This window comes from Boleophthalmus pectinirostris, unplaced genomic scaffold (assembly GCF_026225935.1).
Source record: "Boleophthalmus pectinirostris isolate CB_2022bp ecotype Guang Dong unplaced genomic scaffold, ASM2622593v1 HiC_scaffold_4, whole genome shotgun sequence".
NCBI lineage: Eukaryota > Metazoa > Chordata > Actinopteri > Gobiiformes > Gobiidae > Boleophthalmus > Boleophthalmus pectinirostris.
In genome coordinates this window covers 19163574-19170755 of record NW_026571353.1, presented here as the reverse complement: position 1 = coordinate 19170755, position 7182 = coordinate 19163574, and the positions used below count along the sequence as shown (strand labels likewise).

Sequence of the window (7182 nt, the reverse complement as noted above, 5' to 3'; positions counted from 1 at the left end):
CAGCAATAGAAATGTACTTCAACATTGTATTCTCGAACCTGCTGTCATGTGAATGTCTGAATGAATGTCTTTATTTTTGGAGCATAAATTTGCATGTTGTGGTAATAGTTCACAAGTAATTTAACTGGAGTCACTGAAGTGCCAAAGTCAGTCATGTCTTAGCTTTAGTTGAACGGCATGAAATGAGTCTCTTAATATAATGGTAATGAAGAGTCAAGAAGGTACTATAGTAAAGATACAATAATGCTTTGACTTTGTGTGTGACTTTGCTCATTCCATGCCTCAAAGTGCCCTCAGAAAAGCTGGTCTAGGGAACAATAAACTATTCTGTCCATGACCAAAGGAGAGTTCAATGATCCGAGAGAAGAGACAGGCTGACTGAGTGTCACTCGCTCACTCTGCTCCTTGGAGCGCTACAAATAAGATTTATTCCTATCAAACCATTCAAACAACTACTTAAAACAATCACAGGAGAAATATATGACAGGCTCTCCAGGCATTGTATACAGCTCTCTCCTTTCCTGTCTGAACTGTTATTATTGCATTTCCATCCAGGACATGTATGGGCTAACCAGGCATTAATTATAACACACCAGGAACTTGGGAACTGTCACAGAAGATTTCAGGTATATTGTTATGGAAGTTTTCAATGTTTTTCCTTGGATTTTTCTAAACTGAATGTGCTTAATTCTTACATATTATTACTACATACTGTCATGATTTAAAAGAGAGATAGGACCCAAAATGCAGAACTGCAAGGAATGACCAGAAATCCCCCAAAACTGTCAAGACATGACACTGTCCATGGACCAACAAAAGGCAGAGGAGAACACAAGGTATCTATGCCCATACAGGGGAACGAGACTCAGGGTAAACAAAAACAAAAACACACAGTGTACGGAAATTACAAAATAAAAAAGGTACTGAATGATAAAATAAAACAAGGAATCATGACCATAACACATACCTGCTTAAATACATTATTACTAACCTACAGTGATCTCTGCTCAGTCCTGGGTGGTCTGTGCTACATAACTTTTCAGGTTGAGGGTGGTGACATCTAGTTTTCTCCATGGAGATATTGCTTTGCCTGAAAAGCTTCAAAGTATGTCATTAAACTTGCAACGGAGATAATGCTCTAACTTTGCAATAAAAACACAATTTAATGCTATAACGTGCAATATTCTAGGCAAAGCAATAACATCTCAAATAAGTTCACATTTAGGTTTTCAGGTTATAAAATTCTTTTCTTACATTCCATAACTTACACAAAGGCTGAAATGTAAAAACTCATATTGTATAGTTCAATTATATGATCTCTCCCTCCTCTGTGATAAAAGTAAATTTGCAGTACAACAGGGAATGTATATACGGCTCATGAGATTCGTCTTGGTTTATAAAACAAATGATGCGTTTTACCTGTTCCTGCATAACTAACAAGGTATGTGCCGAAATATTCTTTCTTTTTGAAGTTCAGTTGAGGCCAGCTTCACAAATGTGACAAGTATTGACAATGACTCCTTGAAACTCTGCTCTTCAGTTCTTATTGTTTACTAACTTGGATATTGCTTGCTTCTAAATCAATACAGCTGCTAAATAACAGTGGATGCACCAGACTGTGGAACAATTGTTATACACTGTAAATAATTTCATTGCTCTTTCGGCTCCTTTTTCCTTTCCCTGCTGTTTAAAGCACCTCACCGAAGTGCCTCACAAACCTCTATGTGCCGATCAAACACAACTTTTTCTCTCCTCCATCTAAATGCTCAAGTTCTGTCCTCATTTCCACATCAATATCTGTTTGATGCTCATCAGAAAGAGCAGCTGAAAGCAGTGGCCCTTGGTCTTTAGATGAAGAGAATGAGAGTGTCTTAAAGAAGAGGACATATATCATTATCATGTGCCGCTCCTTTGAATTACTTAATTGAGAGGGCATCTGGATGGCATCTCCAGCACCACTTTGTCCCAGTGGATTTCCTCGCCGCTAATGCAGTTGGTTGATTCTTTTGAACTGCTAATGCTAACATTTGGTAGTGCTGTGGCTGAGTGGCTAGCACTTATGCTTCACAGCAAGAAGGTTCCAGGTTCTATTCCCAAGTTTCCCCACAGCAGAGGGGAAACTTGTAGAGTTTGCACGTTCTCCTTGTGTCTGAGTAGGTTTTTCCAGAAACATTGGTTTGCTCATCAACTCAAAACATGTGAATAGCTCCAGCTAAGGTATCCTGTCCAAGTCTAGCTCAAGAGCTCAAGATGAGGACTCGCAGAAAATTAATATCCTTCACTAGAATGCAAAAATGCATCTGATTCAGAGTATTTTTGAACAATAAAACACCTATAAATTAGTAAATGCAAGGTAGAAGTTTAGTGCCATACTGTGGTGGAACATTCTAGGCACAGCAAAAACATCTCCATGGGGATAAGCAGGTGGCGTGGCCTCCAATAGAAAAGTTACATAGCGCACTTTTAAAACGCATGATACTGCAGTGATTGTATCACAGAATCTTTCACTTTGCTCCAGCCCATAACAAGTCATTTAATTCCTTCTCTCCCAAGTCCCCTGTTAAAACCTCAATGTATTTCATATGGATTTTTTCATAAGCCCCGATCAATAGGCTCATGTGAGATTTGTCTTTGTTCCTTAAGCCTAGTAATGGTAAAGTACAAAGGCTCCAAAGATGTGATAAACAACGGGTCTGGAATGAGCTGAGACAATTACAAGATTCTGCCTCAAAACAAGCCCCAAGTCCCTATTAACAATAAATGAACGAACACTATTGTACCTTGAATGTTGAACATTGAACACTATAATATTAAAGCAGTGATGTAGTGAGAATAAAATTCCTGAACAATAATACAATATTACATACAAGGTTATATCTAGATATATTTTTAGCCTAACTACTTCTCTGTGTACTTACTTGCTTACTTTACTTTGACTCATTGGTTTGAAAACTCTGATGCAATGAGGCACCCTCTGATATGACCAATACCTAATTTTCAGAGCCAACATATTGCCCATTTCAACTTCTTTTCATAGGCAAGCTCTCAATGTGAAAGTAAGCCTCATTGCATACATACATTGTATGGTGGAGAATTTTCTTTGTTCACCTCAAAGGACCTCATTGAAGAAAAAGACCTTTTTAGTGACTCTGCTTGTTATAAATGTATTCTGTGACACGAATCAGACCAAAGACATTGTGTACAACACAGGCATCTAATTAGTATACCTTCCCTCTAAATCTAATTGCTTTGTCCGTGTCAATTCATTCATTACTATAGCATTCGCTCCTGCTGACTAACGGCCGGCCAAGGCAGGAAATGCATTGTGGGATGCACTGACACCCCAATTACCTGCAGCAGTGGCGGCGGGGGCAGCTCCTTGTCGTTGTCCTTGGCCGTGACATTTTCCCTTTGAGCTTCCTTCAGATTTACTGGAATGAGCAGGGTTGCTGAGCCAGGGCACTTTATAAATACATCTCTTCTCGATTACTGAGACCAAACCTGCCCTGGGCTGCTGGAACGCCATGTCTTCATCCCAGGAGACCCCACAGCCGTAGATCAAGCCCCCAAATGGCCGCCCTAACTCTCCTATCAATCTGTGTTATTGCCTTCTCGGTGTCATGGAGCTATGGGACACACAGGCCGGCCTCCGCCATCTCATCAGTGCACCGCCCCATCACAGTGATAAACCTGAAACAATATGTCCCCCGCTCAGATGGGAAGCAGACTGAAGGGTTCCATAACAATTCATTTATCAACAGGCTGCTGGGAACATAGGTCTTGTTTTGTTTTAGGATGTCACTTCTCATGTTTTATATGCATCTGTTTACCTTTACACCATTGTTAAAGAGTGTTATGTTCACTGAACTGTATTTGTCTTTTGTTGCTAAGAATAATAACTGTAGGCATGACCATATGATGCTCAAAGGACAAACACACATACTGTACGAGTGATAGACTGTTGTAGTAATGTGTTGCCTATAATGGACTAAAAGTCACTTACATTAATCAAGCATCCCAAAATATGCTCAGCCATGATTATCTAAAAGTAACATGTTCTGCATTTTCCTCTCACCACTTCTCATGTTGTGCCTTTCCTTTTGAAATGGTGTTTGTAGCTTTAGGGACAACCCGAGCTTGGCTCTGATAATTGCTCTTGTAAACAGAAGTTGTGTACTACTGCACCTCTGCATTATTTACACAGATAATACAGGATGTTAAACAGCGGCTAAGTGTGCTGGGCCTTCCAGGCTTTTTACACTCAGAGGGGAAAGGAACTGTCTGCCATTACACAGTGGATTTTTGTAATATACTTTATACAAATTACAGCATCAACATACATCTACAAGACTTGGTACTGAATTTAGTAGTATTTCAGGTATTTCAATTTGGACTCCTGTCTCTCTCTCCTGCCTTGAGATTTAAAAATGTGTTCCTCACTTTCCACAGTGGTTGGACCTTTATCCAATTCGGGTCCTCTACCAGAGGCGTGGGAGCTTGAGAGTTCTGCGCAGTATTTTTTTTGGACCATTTGTCAAGCATAAATTGCATAGACCTAAAAGGCAACAAAGAAGTGTGAGTTGATTTCAACAAATATCAAAGATGTTGAACAGAAATCATAAGGAGGAAGTTGGATGGGAACATATTTGTGACAAAGACACAAAAGCAAATTGTGCCAGTTCAACATAAAGATATTGCTTTGACCTTCTATATATATTGAACATTTAAGGCTGATTTAAAAATTACTCCATGCAGTTTACTTTCTCAGAGATTCTAAACTTTACCTAAAGGCCTTTACACATTCTATATGCCAAGGCAAAAGGGAGAATATTGATAATTTCCATTCTACAGAAGGATGATTTCCAGCTTTGCCTGTTACATAAAGATTGGCAGAAAATGGTGCCTATGAAATGTAATATGCAATCATGCATGTATCATTTTCAGTAATCTTTAAATGTTCTACATTTGTTTAGAAGAATTGATACTAAAACATAAGGTGTAGGTTAGGTGTAAGGTGTAAAAAAAAACACACAAAAAAACATAAGTTAAAAAATCGGTTTTCAGTCTAACTTTATATTTCATTTCAGTTTCAGTGTCAAAGATCATCAGCCTTCCTGTGCAGAGATTTTAATTTCAACCTGATAAAAGTGCACCACGTTCATCTTACATAATGCTGAATGTGTAAAAATGTTTTCTTCTCTCTGAGCTCATAAATCTGAGAGCAGGGCTCAGTAAGTCTCTGTGATGTCTCCATTTGTACAGATAGTTTATATTGGTGTGCCCCCGGAGCCTTGGGTCAGGACAGCATGATGTGTGGCGCTGGTCAGTGTGTGGGATGTGCTGCTGAGCTATGTGCTGCTGGGACGTGGCTGCAGAGAGAGAAGTGCATAGAGCTGTAAAGTAAAGCCAGCACGAGTCATGTGATGTCTAAGTGCAGCCCCAGTTAGTGGAGTGCCAGTGGAGTTCAGTAATTGCTTTGTTACAATTGCACAAATAGAACTGCCTCTGATTGTTCTAAGGTTGTGCAGGTGCTGTGTTCAGCATGGGGAAGCCATGACCTGATTTGTAAAGGTTGTCTATATACTTTACCTGTATAGGTTACAGGCAAAGTATATAGGTGAAGTTGATAATTCTATAGAATGCCTGAATTATCAACTGCCTGTAACATATACAAGTGTAGAGAACTTAAATCAGGACCAAATCGTGACAAGTGTGAAGTGAACACACCTTTACCCTTAATCTTTGGTGATCAGAGTGTCAAATATGCAAACAGTGGTTCAAAGCAAACAATATCCAACACAACACAGACAGAGGCTCCACATGGTTTCTCAGGTTTTATTCAGTTGCATCAGCTAACAAGGAACCCAGCTGTTCAAAATGAGCCCATCCTTCTGCTTGTTTTATCAATACTTTCACTGTACATGGGGTTAAAAGCAGAGTGGACTCTATTGTTGATGCTATTTATTGTAATTTATGTGTTCTGGGGTGGTAAAAATTCAGTAGGCTATCTGAAAGCTAATCAATATTAAAATCAAAACCACATATTAATTTCAAATTGAATGTAGTGATTTAAAAAAAATAAAAATCACATGAATTAGACAAACTTGGACCTGAATAGTTTTAGAATAATCTGAACATGTTAAAAGACCTAAGTGTAAGTGTTTTATTATTATCATATCAAAATTGGTATCAAGTATTCATTATTTTTTGTATTGAAATCAAGTTTGAAACTTTAGTACATACAAGTTTGCTATTAAATCACATTCTGGCTCAAATAATAATAATAATGCATCAGTTTTATATAGCACTTTTTGGGACACTCAAAGACACTTTACAGAGCATTATTCATTTACTCCATACCTGGTGGTGGTAAGCTACTATTGTAGCAACAGCTGCAGACTGCCGGAAGCGAGGCTGCCAATCTGCGCCATCGGCCCCTCTGACCACCACTGTCACTCATGCACACACCACTTTCATACTAGGACACAACATCAGTTTTTGCGACTGGCGCCCCCCTGTGGCACCTGATTTTCCCAGCAGTCTTCCATCCAAGTACTACCCAGGCCCAGCCCTGCTTAGCTTCTGAGATCTAATGGGATCAGGCTTTGACAAGCTGGTATGGCCACAAATACACCACTGTGGTTGAATTTGCAGATTTCAGTATAAGGCTAGACTTTGTTTTGGCTAAGCTACAGCTCCTATTGTTCTTGCCCCTTAATGTTTTAGTATCACAGATTTTCCTTGTTTGTTACACCTCATGCAATGGACCATGCTAAATACTACATAAGGTCAACATAAATCTGTCTTCAAAAAAACACATGAGTAAAAAAAGTGTTTCATTTTGAAAATAGTGAAATGTACTTGCGATGTGTTGTGCAGGTCAGGCTTGTTATAGTTCTGACAGCTTACCTGTTGGGTCTAAAGCTATTCAATAAGACCAGCAGGAGCTCTCCCAGTTGTTTGTCTTTCTCACAAAATCCATTAAAAAGTTCCCTCTCCCCTGGTTTACAGTGCATTCTACTTGTACGCAATAAATCAGGGCTGTCTCTTACTCCTGCCTACTGTGTTCTCTCCTTTGTACTGCACTGCTTTAACAATATGTTGAATACACAGTTATATAGGCTACAAATGGTAAAGCTTAATCAGGAATCATTATGCCATGTCATAGCATTTTGATGACTA

The 7182-nt window shown here is 39.1% G+C and overlaps 1 pseudogene; it reads right to left on the bottom strand.

Moving 5' to 3' along the window:
* Window positions 1-6512: 6512 nt before the first annotated feature.
* On the bottom strand, window positions 6513-6630 carry LOC129411382 (5S ribosomal RNA; annotated as a pseudogene).
* Between the last annotated feature and the right edge of the window lie 552 nt (window positions 6631-7182).